This window comes from Arabidopsis thaliana, chromosome 5 (genome assembly GCF_000001735.4).
Source record: "Arabidopsis thaliana chromosome 5, partial sequence".
Taxonomy (NCBI): Eukaryota; Viridiplantae; Streptophyta; class Magnoliopsida; order Brassicales; family Brassicaceae; genus Arabidopsis; species Arabidopsis thaliana.
In genome coordinates, this window is record NC_003076.8 from 12,630,894 (window position 1) to 12,644,561 (window position 13,668).

Here is a 13,668-nt window from a genome sequence, read left to right on the forward strand (position 1 = left end):
TTTCAAAGCTTTGTGAGGGGGTTGCAAAAACGAGATGATGAAAGAGAGAGTTTCAAGGAAGGTTTGTCGAAATCAATGGGTGGAGGAGAATGGTGTTTGGTTTCTTTGGGAAGGGATAGAAAAGTTAATTGGAAACGGTGAGGGGGATGGGTAATCGCTTTGTCCATTGAGTAAAAGAGTGTTGGGGGAGCAAGTGGGGTCACGAAGTTATGCCATGGTCTTCAAATAATGAGAGCTCGAGTAAAGGATCGAGCATCCTCTTGAAGTGCGAAAAATTTGATCCAACGGTGGAGAGCTTCTCATTCTTGTTTACTCGATCAAACGGACCAAAATAAACTTCAGAAAGTCAATCGATCAAACGGCGGTGATGCTCCTCTCATTTGGTCATTCAAATCAATATCTAAAAATACTCCTCCTCATTCTACTCGATCAACAATTGAGATTTTCCTTGACTTGATTTGAAATTACTCGACCGTTGACTCCCTTAGGGTCACTAAAACAAACTTGAAACACTTAAACAAAAACATCAAAAATAACAAGAAAAATAGAAATTCATATACATGGATAGACATGGGACTTTCTCACAAGTGAGCTTGTTTTAAGTCATTAAGCTTGACTCTTACAGAGCTTAGTCAGAAAAAATGTTGAAGAGAGGAATATAGAAGTCCTCATCTTCTGTGGTTGAATTTTTAGTGCTTGAATCATACTCTGCATCCTCTCTTGAAATATGGTAGGATGAGTACTCATTTGATTTTTCTTCAAAGCAAGCTTCTTTCTGATCAGTAGAGTAGTCTTCTTCTTCTCAACCAGGCTCCTTTGACCAATCCTCAAGTTCAAAACTGGGGTAGCCTTTAACCATTTTTTGAAGTTCCTAGATTGCATGGTTCAGTCCTTCCATCTTGTAAGTTAGCTCCCCAATGGTATCCTCTTGAGCTTTGTATTCTATCCTGAGTTCTAGAAGTTCTTCAGTAACAGAATCAAGTGTCAAGTGTTCTTCTTCAACAGAGGGGTTGGTGGGCTGTTTAGGCACTCCTGGAGAATAAGTCAGAATAGGACTTTCCTCCTCACTCAACAACTTGCTCTCTAGGCTTCTTTCCTCTAAGTGAACTCCTTTCTGATCTTCTGGTGCAAACCATTATGTTGTGAAATTTTCGTCCTCCTTGATAGTTAGTGCAGTTTCCATCTTCTCTCGGTTAATACCATTTGAAAACTTTTTAACTCTTTTTTCAAACATCCATAATTGATCTTTCAGCTTCATCACTCTTGAAGATAATCCTTCTATGACTCTGCTTTGCCATTTAAATTTTTTTCTCATCTCATACCAGTCATCTTCTGTAGGATCTTCAGTCTGAGATCGCCTTTCTGTTGCTCTCTTCTTGTGGTCAAAAGTCCTCTTTAGCTTGCTGAGTTGAGAAGTATAGTTGACTTTTGGTGAGGTTCTAGCTTTTGCTTCTTTATCAATATCCATGTCCTGAATCCCAAAATTCTGAACTCCTGTTGTTGATTTCCCAGAAGCTTCTCTGATGTCAAACTTCATCTTGATGCCTTTTTCAAGGTTCAGATTAATTTTTCCATTCCTGACATCCATGACTGCTCCAGCTGAAGCTAGGAATGGTCTGCCTAGGATCAGGGGATTCTTGCCTTCTTCATCTACGTCCAATACCACAAAATCTGTAGGTATCTCAACATTTCCAATCTTAACAGGCAGATTCTCTATGAGACCGTGAGGATGTGCAACAGAACCATCAGCTAAGAATAAAGCTAAGTTGCAGAACTTGAATTCTATGATCCCTAGCCTTTTAGCTGTAGAGAGAGGCATAAGGCTAACAGATGCTCCCAAATCACAAAGGCACCTATTGAATGTCAATGGTCCTAAAGAGCATGGAAGAGTGAATGAACCGGGATCATCAAGCTTTTCTTGGATGACTTTCTTCTTGTATATTTCTTGAGTGCTGGAACTGCTAATCATCTTTTGATTCTGCTCTTTCTTGAGTTTTTCAATTTTGAATCTTTTTCCGGAATGTTGAGTATTCAGCAAAGGTGTGTGCTCTATAGTCTAGATGGATTGCTGAGTGGCAGGTGCAGCAATTTGAGTTGAATCCCCCCCTTCTTGAATCATACTGTCCTCAGTATTGAGAGTCTGATGACTTGGTGGAGACTCATCTTCTTGGTGGATGGTGATAGCATTTGCTGTAGCATAGTCCTTAGGATTCTGGACTGCTTTCCCTGGAAGTTGTTGAGGATGCTTCGGAGCAGAGGTTGATGCAAATTGACTCTCCACATACTTGATTTTTGAGTTCAAAGCTTCAAACTTGACATTCAGATCGTTGTATGAACAATCGATCTTGTTGTGTAATTCAGCTATCTTCTTGTCAAAAGCCATAGCGCCAGTAGCTTACCCTTGGATGATCTGTTGAATGAGTTGCTTAATTTCAGGATCTTGAGCTGCTGGGGCTTGTTGTGGTTGTTGAGTGAACCCTGGTGTTGGATTCTGCTATTGGTAGCATCCATTGAACTGTTGTTTAGGGACATAACCTGGGTTGTACTGAACAAAAGGCTTGGACTGATTATGTTGTGGTGGATACACTTGATCTTGGGGGTTAGCTACATTAGTGCTTTTGTAGGAGAGGTTTGGGTTGGGCTTGTAGTTGTTGTAGCCCTTGTTGAACCCTCCTTGGTTCTGAATGTAGCACAGCTCTTCAGTTTGATCATTCCCCCCTTCTTGCATTTGGAAGTGCTCTTCATCAGTGATGTAGTGTATCTGCTTCTGCTGAGCCAGCAACAGCTTGTCTAACTTTTCATTCACAGCCTTGATATCCTTGCTCTGTTTATCCTCATTACCTCCAGTTCCTCTCATTGAGCGATCATAGTCTTCATTGTAGCACCCATCAGATTGTGCTAGATTTTTGACCAACTCCCAGCCTTCAGCTACATCTTTGTTCAAGAAATTTCCATTGGAGGCGGTATCAAGCAGCATTCTGATCTTTGGTAAAGCTCCTCTGTAGAGTGTGCTCAGTAATGAAGCCTTTCTGAAACCGTGATGGGGGCACTGAGTGGTGTAGCTTTTAAACCTCTCCCAAGCTTCACAAAAAGTTTCATTGTTTTTCTGGTTGAAACCGGAGATCTCGTTCCTCAATCTAGCTGTGCGAGCGTTAGAGAAGAACTTGGCAAGAAAAGCTTTCTTACAATCGTCCCATGAGGTGATGGAGTCTGGGGGTAGAGTCTTCTCCCTGTGGTGTGCCTTGCCTCCCAAAGAGAAGGGAAATAGCCTGAGCTTAAACATATCTTCAGTGACACCATTGATCTTGGTAAGGCCACAAAGCCTATCAAAACTGTCAAGATGGTCCAGGGGATCTTCCATAGGTAAACCATGAAACTTGTTTCCTTGGATCATGGAGATGAGACCACTCTTGATCTCAAAGTTGTTGGTCTGAACTGGTGGAGGCACTATCTCTTGTCTTTGGTGATGATTCCTTGGAGTATCACCAGCACCAATGTTTCTTGGTTGATAAACATTAGGTGGGTCTTGAACATCAACTGGTCTGTTCTGTTGATCCATAGCAGCTGGTCTGTTCTGATCACAGGCTGCCTTTGCTTTGGTTTCTGGTAACTCCGAGATATTTTGTCAATTCTGTCTCTGAATGGTTATAGGTGTGCAAAACCTTCGGATCGAGTTTGCATGCACAAAGATTAGTACCTATACCACAAAAACAAGCAGACGAAAATATGAGTTAGTAACTTGATAAATGTAAAAGAACTTGATCTTAAAAGTTTTTGATATCTTGATGTAACAATGCAACAATGAATTGGCAACGACGCCAAATTGATAAGCAGGTTTTTCAGGTCTGCTTATGTTGTATGTGTGTGAGATTCAGTTCAATGCTCCTAAAACATAAACATGTCGATGTAGTTATAAGGGGTGTCAATCCAGTCCACTGTATTGCTAGCAATCAAGATGTGTACAGAAACTACTAAGTCAAGCCAGATTATAATGATGGTGGGTTTTTAGTAACAATCCTATGTGAGGATTCAAACAAGTAAAAATAAGAACTTAAAAGCCCTACTCGATCATTGGGTCGAGTAGAACCAACAGGTGACAAAATTAAGAAACCTAAATGCAATCAACAGGGGATATAAATAGGGGATTCAAATAACAGGTAAATAAAAGTGCAATCAACAAGGGATACAAATAAATCTAATAGAAGTTCTAAGGATGGATTCATTGATAAGGGCAACTCTAGGTTTCACCAATTGGCTAATAGGCGAAAGGTAGATACCCATGACGATAGATTCAAAAACCGGATCAATCCACTCTCGTGACAGAGACCCCCATAACTCTACCACTTCCTATCTCAACTCTCGTTGATAAAACATAGCAGAGCAGGGTTTAAGAAACAATATACCAAAGCCAATAGGTAGACAAGCCAATCCCTTGGTCGAGTCTACAAATCTCTGGAATTCGTAGGTCAGACATCCATTTGAACGTCTTTTGGACGTTGGACGTCTATGATCGAATCTCCACATTAGTCAGCAAAAACCGCATAGGGGCCAAGCGAATCCAGAAGGGTATAAACCTAAAGACTAACCACCTAACTAACCTAGAGATTACCCTAATCTAATCCATACTCAAGAACCCTAATCACCACTCAAGCAACATTATCAAGAACACAAACCCAGAAATTACAAAAATCATACCAAAATGTAGATCTAAACAAGCTAAACAACTTTACTTAAACAATCAAATGCAAACACGAAATAGATTAAGAGTAATTAAGGTTTTAAGATTCATAAACACAAAGAAAAACTGAAAGATAAAGCATAGATCCTTTGGACAAATCCCAAAGTGATCTATTTATACTAAAATGTTGGAAACCCTAGATTCACTAGAAGACAAGAGACTTGAGGCGGTTTGGACGAATACTCGATCTTGGGGATCGAGTAAAGAGGGTGCTGCAAAGTCTGCGCCTTTGTTTCTATGCTCCGAGTGATCAATTGGTCGAGTAGATGCTTCATCCTCTCCTATCTGTATGCTCAGATGTCTGGTTAAGTGGGGAATGAGGAGGATGCGAAGACGCTTTGATAGCTCAACAAGTCTTGTAGAGATGGTCACCCTTGGTCGAGTAAATGGATCGAGTAGGAGAGACGAGTAGATCAATCTGCTGCTTCATCTGAGGTTGCCTTGATCGAGTAGGAGGGTCGAGTAAACTGCAGCCTTCTCTGTGGCATCCTTGATCGAGTAAAGAGGTCGTCGAGTAAACTGCATCCTCCTCTATAGTTGCCTGGGTCGAGTGAATGGATCGAGTAGAGTCCTTTTTAGCTCCTTCTGCACCTGAAAACACACCAAAACATGCAATGCATATGCAAGATGATCCTAGATGCCTAAGTATGCAAAATAAGCTAAAATGTTGCAAAATAATATGATACAATGAGCAAATGCAAAGGTAAATGATGATAAACATACACACCTAAAATGAGTAAAATACAGTGTTATTAGTGATCAAGTGCTGGATCTTTTATTTCATCTGGCCAAGTATAAAACAGCTCGTTTACATCATCCTTCATAACCATTTTATGCACACGCAGTTACAACACAAGAGATTATAAAACCCATCAATATGTTCAAAGTCAGTCATCAATAAGTATAACTCAGACATTGCTTAACAATAATTCAACCATCACTAAACCACAACTAAGTCATAACTAAACAATATAAGACAAACATCATATAAGAATAACCCAAACATCAATAATAATAACTCAGCCATCAAAATTAATAACTCAGTCATCAGTAACTATCATAACAGAGCCAAAACCTTACCTCACTACCAAGCGTTGTGATATCTTCACCAATGATCGATTTTATTGTTGCGCGGGAACGGTTGCTTCCCCATCTAAGCAACGAAATCTCATTCTCATTGACTACGTTCCCAAATCGCTCTCCAATGGTGTTGATTGAATCATAGGCCCAAGCCTGTAACACGAAAGTCATACCACTGATGGTGTACGACTTGCCAACAGGCATCAGCAACTTTATAGAATCAACAAGGGCTTCAAATGCTTACCGACCCCATGGATATCTTCATGGATTCGTTGTCAAAAACTCTTTTGACACTCTCAAATGGTATCCTAGAGTTAGGATGCAAGCCATAAAGTCGAATGGCTAGAAGAGTCAATAACCCAAACCATCTACGCTTCTCAGTAGGCCATGCTCTGCACACTACTAAGCCTCGCCTAAGTTCATCTAACTTAGGACCTTCACCGGTTGGCACAGTCAATTCCATAAGAACGTTATGTAATCCGCTTCAGGTTCAAACGGTTCTGTAGGCAATGGATCTGTGTTTAGCCCCGTGATATGACCAAATTCATTAAGGCCAAACCTGATAGGTTGACCACCCACTAGACACCAAATCTCCTTCTTCAGTATTCCCCTTCTAGGGTAAAGTCTTGGAGGGTAATTCCTTGCTTGGTCTTCAGACATCTGATAAACCATAAACCAGCCGTAAGCATAAATAAACTCAGCCACAACATAAAATAAACTCAGCCACATCACAGAAACTCAGCCAAAACATAAACCAAACTCAGCGAGAGCATAAGAGAAACTTAACCAAAATATAAAACAGAAACTCAGCCACAGATGTAAGGTTAAACCATAACTCAGAGAAAACATAAAACAAACTCAACCACAACATGTAACAAACTCAGAGACAGATGCATTGATAAATCATAAATCAGTCAACAAACAAACAGTAAATCAGCCATCGAATCAAACAGATCTAACAAATCTGCCACCATATGTCAATCAACGACGGCGAAAAGAAGTCGAAATAAGTATCGTTAAAAACCATCAATAACTTCGCGATAGTTTTTGGAAAACGGTTAAAAGTCGCGGGAATCACTTGCTATTGAACTTAGATGTCGGAATCTTGTCGGAAAATTCAAAATACAGTTAGGATATAGAATTACCGACACTTTGAGAAGTTCTGTTCAAATGCGACTTGATAGGGATGTGACTTTACTGGATCAGAAATGCGACTCCGCCCTAAGAATTTTGGCCAGAACAGAAGAGAGAAAGAGAAAACGGCGACGAAATTATGTCTCAGAAATCGTTTTCCCGTCGAGAGAGAAAGCGACAGATTTTTTCCCGCTGATGAATAGTTTTTTCAGGCAGAAACCGAAAGGTTTATGCAGTTATGTGAAATGACGTGGATTATATGTTATGAATGTTTTTTTGTTTTTTTTTATTAAAAATGAATTAAATAATATTATTTAATAATTACTAATAAGGGTGTTAACTATAATTACACAAGTAGTAAAAACATATAGAAAAAAGGTATATGATATTCTAGGAATAAACATACAATTCTATGCTATCTGAGTAATGTTTTCTAAACTAGTTAACAAACTAACACTATAGTTTTCAAAATATAGTAACTAACCATAAAGGGTAGTATATTGACCAAATTGACTTTTTTTATGGTGACTGGAGATGGTGGTGGCCGGAGGCGGTGATGGTCGGAGGTGTTGATCGTGGCCGGGGGTAGTGGCCAGAGGTGGTTCTGGCCGGAGGTGGTGGTGACCGGAGGTGGTGGTGGCCAGAAGTGGTGGTGGTCGGAGGTGGTTAAGAGGAATAGTGACCGGAAGTGGTGGTGACCGGAGGTGGTTATGAGGAGTAGTGACCGGAAGTGGTGGTGGCCGGAAGAGGTGGTGGCCGGAAGTGGTGGTGGCCGGAAGAGGTGGTGGCCGGAGGTGGTGGTGGTAGTGATGGTTTTTAAGAAAGATAAAAATGCATTCATATAAACTTTTTTTTGTTAGTTACCTAATTTATAAATTTTTATATGTTATATTTCTAAATTTCCCCAATATAAATGCATAATTTCAAATGATAAAAGAAAAACAAAATTATCCAAAAAAAGAAAAAGATTTGCTGACGTAAATGTTTTGACCATATAGCTACCGTTTTAACGACCACATATATTTGTAACAACATTTTGCTACTTATCAGTTACAAATTAGTAACAAAAAACGATTTAATAAACAATGTAGCTAATTTGTTACTACCCGTAGCCACTTAGCTACATTTTGCGTGACAAATGTTTTTGTAACAAATTTGTTACTACTTGTGTTAAAATTTTGTTGCAAAGTTCCACAATCCAAAATTTGTCGCCGATTTTGTAACAACAGTTGAATAGAATATTAATTAACTTCTTACGACTATTACAACTAGTAAAGTTGTATCTATTATCGATGGGTTATGACATTCCGTTTTAGTATTAAATTTGATACGAATTTAGTATCAAAAACTTTGTTGTAAATTTTCACAAAACAGGTTTTTTAACAAAAATTTATGATAAAATAAGATTATTAATATTGTTTAATTTTTGCAACAATTCATTTTGTACCAACTAGAAGCAAAGTGGAGACTCACATTATGTTTCGTACCAATTATGAGAACTTATAACTGCCCTGCCTCATACCAAAGGCCACTCATTGTGCGGTATCAAATTGGTCTCTAAAGCCACAACTATTGCGACACTATAATTGCAGCAAGTTGATTCCAAAGCAACTTGTTATGTGACAGTCTTATTGTAGTAAATTTATGATGGTGTCTTATCAATATCCCACCAAGTTGTTGTTTAATTATCAGTTTCGTTTTCTCTCTTGTTCAAATCTTTATATATATGCCTCATTCTTATTTGTTGTATATTCATTGATAAGTGTGTATTTTGCCAGTTTTAGCATCCATTTGTCATTATTTTAGCATCATATCATCATTGTTTTATACCATTTCTCATCATTTGTCATCACTTTGCATGGTTAGGATAGTTTTGCATGCATGCTGCATATTTGTGTTGATTTCAGGTGATTTGGAGTTGTTGACGAGCTAACTGGAAGAAGCGGACCTGATTATGTCAAACCACTCGACCCCGAGGTCGAGTAGAAGCTTCATGACCTCAATAGACCACTCGACCCCCTGGTCGAGTATGGGACTTCACAATTTCATCTCATCACTCGACCCCCTGGCCGAGTACCACCACGATTGATACTCGATCACTTAACTCGACCCCCAGGTTGAGTGTCTTCAGCTCCACCACCTGACCATCACTCGATCACACCACTCTACCTGGAAGTCGAGTATCACCATCACCAGCACTCGACTACATACTCGATGTCGAGCTTCAGAGTCTTCTCCATTCCGCACTCAACTAGACACTCGAGCACAAGGAAGAAAAGAAGACTCCATCTATTCACTCGACATCTCACTAGACAACCTGGGTCGAGTACAGTTCTTAATCCATCACAATACTGCGTCGTTTTGAGTATTAGGGTTTCAGAATATTTTGCTATAAGTAGCATGTACTTTACATTTTCAAGAAGAAGTTTTTTTCTAAGTTTTATTCCGCAGACACTGTGTTCATTACATTTTGTAATCCGGATTTCTCTAATCTATTCAGTATTCAGCATTTTGTTCTTGATTTTGTTTACTGTTGTTCATCCTGTTATCATCCTGCTGTTACATTGTTGTTATCATGTTTTCATCCTGTTCAACGTTTATGTTCTCTACAATGATGTCTAAGTAGTGAATAAATTTCTGAGGATGGGTTAGAGTAGTGTACAATTCTCAGTATGCTAGGTAGTTGAGTTTGATTGATAGATCCCTTCTGCATTAGTTGGTTTTAATGCCTATTGCTTTCTGATCAACTAGAATTTGAGCCCAGACATTTCCGCACCCAAAAGTTGTTCGATAAAATGTCTGAACCACTAATTCCAGAGATTCGTGGCTCTGTACCAAGGTATTGGTTGTAGGGAGCGTTTTGGCTTTAACTCGTTGATTCGTAATGCCTGTTAGGTTAGCTCTCGTCAATGGTGATTGAGTCTGGGACTAGGTTAACTTAAGGGTCTCTGTTGCAGTGGCAATTAAATTTGGTTAATGAACTTGTTGTCTAGGGATAATTTATTGAGCATGTCAATCACCTGTAAACTGAGGAAACGAAACTATTCAATTACCCCATCCTCGGGAATTCTTTATCTGATTGATTTTATTGTTTACTCTACTGGTATTTACTGCATCTTGTCATCTGTTGCTTAGTTTCTGCAATTCTTTACTGTTACTCGACATGATACTCGACCACCCAGTTGTCTAGTAACAAACTGTGTAGTCGAGTATCCCTGTTATATTTTTTGTCTGTTACTTGACTTGTCACTCGACCACACCCAGTGCTCACCACACCCAGTGCTCTACAAAGAGCTGTGTTGGTCGAGTGTTTTCTTATTTCTGCTTGATTTTCTGTTTTTTACATGTTCACTTAAGACTGTTAGAACACACCAAAACCTGTTATTGCTTGGCTTGACTTAGTGACTTTTTATCACATCTTGATTGTTAGCATCACACTCATTTGGATTGACACCCTAAAATAGTACAACGACATAATTGGTGTTTTAGGATAATTGACTGAAAAACCTATTATCAATTTGGCGCCATTGTCAATTGGGTGTTTTTTTGTTACATTTGAGATTTCAGACTTGCTTAGATCAAGTTCTTTTTCAATTTTCTTTTCTGTTACTAACTGTGTGTTTTTCTTGTTGTCTTCTTGATCAAGGTACACCTCTGCTGTATGAAAAATCGATCAACAGACAATCAGAACCTCCTTTTCAAAGACAACATCGACCGCATAGCTCGCGAACTCAGAGAAAGGAGAAACACAGTCAACCTTGTACCCCAGCAACCACTCGAAATGGCTGACGAACAGAATCAACAAAATGGCCCTGCCAACAGTGGTGCTGGAGATGCACCACGTGATCACCGTCAGCGGAAAGGAATTGCACCTCCTGCTATCCAGAACAACAACTTCGAGATTAAGAGTGGTCTCATCTCGATGATTCAGGGGAACAAATTCCATGGTCTGCCAATAGAGGACCCACTCGACCACCTTGATGAATTCAATAGGCTCTACAACCTAACAAAGATCAATGGTTTCAGTGAAGACGGATTCAAGCTCCGTTTGTTTCCATTCTCATTGAGCGACAAAGCACACATTAGGGAGAAGAATCTTCCCTATGACTCAATCACCACTTGGGATGATTGCAAGAAGGTTTTCCTATCAAAGTTCTTCTCGAACGCCAGAACTGCAAGACTCAGAAATGAGATCTCTGGCTTTTTACAGAAGGCTGGTGAAAGCTTCTATGAAGCATGAGAGCGTTTCAAGGGTTATACCAACCAATGCCCTCATCATGGCTTCACTAAAGCCTCTCTGCTCAGCACTCTTTACAGAGGAGTTCTACCACGCATCAGAATGCTTCTGGATACTGCCAGTAATGGGAATTTCCAGAAAAGGGATGTTGAAGAAGGTTGAGAATTGGTTGAGAACCTTGCTCAATCAGATGGTAATTACAACGAGGACTGCGATAGGACCGTCAGAAGCACAACTGACTCTGATGACAAACACAGGAAGGAGATTAAAGTGCTGAATCACAAGCTGGACATGATTCTTCTTAGCCAGCAGAAGCATGTGCACTTCCTTGTTTATCAAGTCCAAGATGGGGAGGGTAACCAGTTGGAAGAAGTTAGCTACATCAACAACAACCAGAGTGGCTACAAAGGTTACACCAACTTCAAAACCAACAACTAGAGTGGCTACAAAGGTTACAACAACTTAAAACCAACAACCCCAACCTCTCCTACCGCAGCACCAACGTTGCTAATCCACAAGACCAAGTTTATCCTCCACAGCAACAACAAGGTCAGAACAAACCGTTTGTTCCCTACAACCAAGGTTTTGTTCCTAAGCAGCAATTTCAGGGGAACTACCAGCCGCAACCACCACCTGGGTTTGCACCTCCGCAAAACCAAGGTCCTGCTGCTCCTGATGCTGAAATGAAACAGATGGTACAACAATTGCTACAGGGACAAGCATCTAGCTCCATGGAAATTGCTAAGAAATTATTTGAATTGCACCATAAGCTGGACTGCAGCTACAATGACCTGAATGCCAAAGTGGAGGCATTGAATACCAAAGTCAGATACTTAGAAGGCCAATCAGCATCTACCTCTGCACCTAAAGTTACAGGACTTCTTGGGAAGTCAATATAGAATCCAAAGGAGTATGCAACTGCTCACGCCATCACCATCTGCCATGATCGAGAGCTGCCAACTCGACATGTCCCTTATTTAATCACTAGGGACATTGATGTTCAAGAAGGGGAGGCTTTTACTCAGATTGAAGTCTCTATTGTTGAATTCAACAATTCTGTTGGTTCTCGCCATCTCATTCAATCCACCTCGGAAGAGAAGGCCGCCATAATCGAGAGAATGGTGAAACGATTCAAACCTACTCCATTACCCTCACGTGCTCTTCCGTGGAAATTCAGGAAAGCGTGGATGGAGAGATACAAGTCTGTTGCAGCGAAGCAGCTGGACAAGATTGAAGCAGTGATGCCACTGATGGAAGTTCTCAACCTGATTCTTGATCCTCACAAAGATGTAAGAAATTTTATACTGGAAAGGATCAAGATGTATCACGACTCAGATTATGAAAGTGATGCCACTCCATCTCGAGCTGCTGATAAGAGGATTGTTCAAGAGAAGTTAGAAAATCCTGGATCTTTCACTCTACCATGTTCCATTGGGGAATTAGCTTTCAGCGATTGTTTGTGCGATCTCGGAACCTCTGTCAGCCTAATACCACTCTCTGTGGCAAGAAGGTTAGAGTTTATTCAGTATAAACCTTGTGACCTGACTTTGATCCTTGCGGACAGGTCTTCCAGAAAACCCTTCGGCATGCTGAAAGATCTACCAGTCATGAATAATGGAGTAGAAGTGCCTACAGACTTCGTGGTGCTGGATATGGAAGTAGAGCATAAGGATCCCTTAATCCTGGGAAGACCCTTCTTAGCTTCAGTGGGAGCAGTGATAGATGTCAGGGAAGGGAAAATAAGTCTCAACCTTGGAAAGCACATCAAGTTGCAGTTTGACATCAACAAAACTCCACAAGGGTAAAGAGAAGATGGAAAAACCTCTGGAAATGATAGAGTGATCTCAGAAGAAGGATATGAGACTGAAAGAGTAAAGGAACTTAATAAGAGGTCTGATAAGCAAGATGAAACTATAGAGAAGCTAGCCCACACTGTTGAGGAACTTAGAAGTAAGTTGAATCAGTTGCAGAAGGAAGCTCAACCTAAAGGCGGGATTGACACTATCCCGAGAAAGAAGTTCACTTCAAGAAGGTCTGAAGAGACATATTACCCTCCTGAAGAGAAAGAAGCCTATTTTGAAGAAAGGGGAATTGAGTATTCTGTTGTATACCTCTCCAGGGAGGACGCTGAGTATGATGATGATATTAGAGAGGACTATGCAGACCCTTTCTATCATTCATTTTCTTCTTAATAAGTGTGAGGAGTCAAGCTAGAGACTTTAAACAAGCTCACTTGGGAGGAAGTCCCATGATTATCCTTGTAAATAATTTTTACTTTCTTGTTATTTTTGATATGTTTTACTTGTGTTTGTGGTTCTCAGGAATAGAGGAATAACGTGAAGCTAGAGTAAAAATTAAAAACTTTTACTCTACAGATGGCCTAGAGATCGAGTACATTGGTCGAGTATGAGTGATGTTTAAAACCCAAAAAAATTTCAATCATCATTTTACTCAACCAACGAAAGCTATTGAGTCTTAC

At 40.0% G+C, this 13,668-nt stretch overlaps 4 pseudogenes across 4 annotated transcripts; 2 read left to right on the forward strand and 2 right to left on the reverse strand.

Moving 5' to 3' along the window:
• Nucleotides 1–871: 871 nt before the first annotated feature.
• On the reverse strand, nucleotides 872–3,603 carry AT5G33385 (annotated as a pseudogene; the record flags this gene model as incomplete). Its single annotated transcript has 1 exon — nucleotides 872–3,603.
• A 1,288-nt stretch (nucleotides 3,604–4,891) lies between these two features.
• On the reverse strand, nucleotides 4,892–6,478 carry AT5G33386 (annotated as a pseudogene; the record flags this gene model as incomplete). Its single annotated transcript has 1 exon — nucleotides 4,892–6,478.
• Nucleotides 6,479–8,810: 2,332 nt separating this feature from the next.
• On the forward strand, nucleotides 8,811–9,413 carry AT5G33387 (annotated as a pseudogene; the record flags this gene model as incomplete). The annotated part of the gene is made up of 1 exon: nucleotides 8,811–9,413.
• A 1,200-nt stretch (nucleotides 9,414–10,613) lies between these two features.
• AT5G33388 lies at nucleotides 10,614–13,367 on the forward strand (annotated as a pseudogene; the record flags this gene model as incomplete). Its single annotated transcript has 1 exon — nucleotides 10,614–13,367.
• Between the last annotated feature and the right edge of the window lie 301 nt (nucleotides 13,368–13,668).